The 964-nt window shown below is 39.7% G+C and overlaps 1 protein-coding gene across 2 annotated transcripts in view; it reads left to right on the top strand.

The window, feature by feature from the left end:
* LOC105448519 (histone-lysine N-methyltransferase eggless) overlaps positions 1-964 on the top strand; it is a 43,958-nt gene that overhangs the window by 31,772 nt on the left and 11,222 nt on the right. The window lies entirely within an intron of this gene.

Consider the following 964-nt stretch of genomic DNA (forward strand, 5'->3'; position numbering starts at 1 on the left):
TACAGCCGATTTTATTGGTTTCCAATCGGGAACTCCACATGCATCAATCCATTTTTTTTCCAAATTTGGATCTTGAGTAAACTTTGTCATGTAATAATCTTTGTTATTTGAGTTTGTGCATCTCGGAGCACAGCAACTGCTGGGCATTTTAAAAATGTTGAAAATACAGAAGTCTGAAATGTAAATTCTTAGTTTAATTTTATATATACATTTTTTGAAGAAATATATACTTCTAAAGTTAATAATGTATCACTTACGAAGACCTGATTGTTGCAATGTGACAGCTGCATTTGTAGATCGCTTTAACCTCTAATCTATACTTTCGTTTCGATCCATATGTATATAGCTACTTTATGGAACTAGATTATCTCAACCAATCAGAAAACACCGGGTCACGTGACAAGTTTGCCACTCTCTCCCTGTGAGGCTCTCTACTCTGCACGCGTCGAATATTACCGAACATAACCGAAATGTACCGAAGTCAGGGAAGTGACCACGTGACCAGGCGTGATCCCCCTCACTTCGATTATCAAAACCCCTCTCGCCTATCTAACCAGCAAATGCTCCGTCCTTGTATTCCTACGTCCATGGTTCCTCTAGTCAGAGTCAAGACATAAGACTGTAGTGTGGAGCCTTCACGTATTCACTTATTCACTAACACATCAGTTGGTCTAGACATGGCGGCTTACACTAAGAAAAGTTGACTTCACGTATTCACATGTATTCACCTTTTTCACTTTTAACACATCAGTTAGTCAGGAAATGGCGCCGACCAATCGCGAGAGAGCTTGCTTATGTCTCGACTCTGACTAGAGGTAGAGTCCTAGATTATCAGAGAAGCACGACCGGTGTTACGAGTCCTGATTGGATTCGCAAATGGCTAATCATAAGATTGATTTATCGCTATTATAAATGGCTGCCGAATAAATCAATCTTATGATTGGCCATTCGACGCCATTTTTAA

The sequence above is a fragment of the Wasmannia auropunctata genome, unplaced genomic scaffold (assembly GCF_000956235.1).
Source record: "Wasmannia auropunctata unplaced genomic scaffold, wasmannia.A_1.0 LD336085.1, whole genome shotgun sequence".
In the NCBI taxonomy this organism is placed as follows: Eukaryota; Metazoa; Arthropoda; class Insecta; order Hymenoptera; family Formicidae; genus Wasmannia; species Wasmannia auropunctata.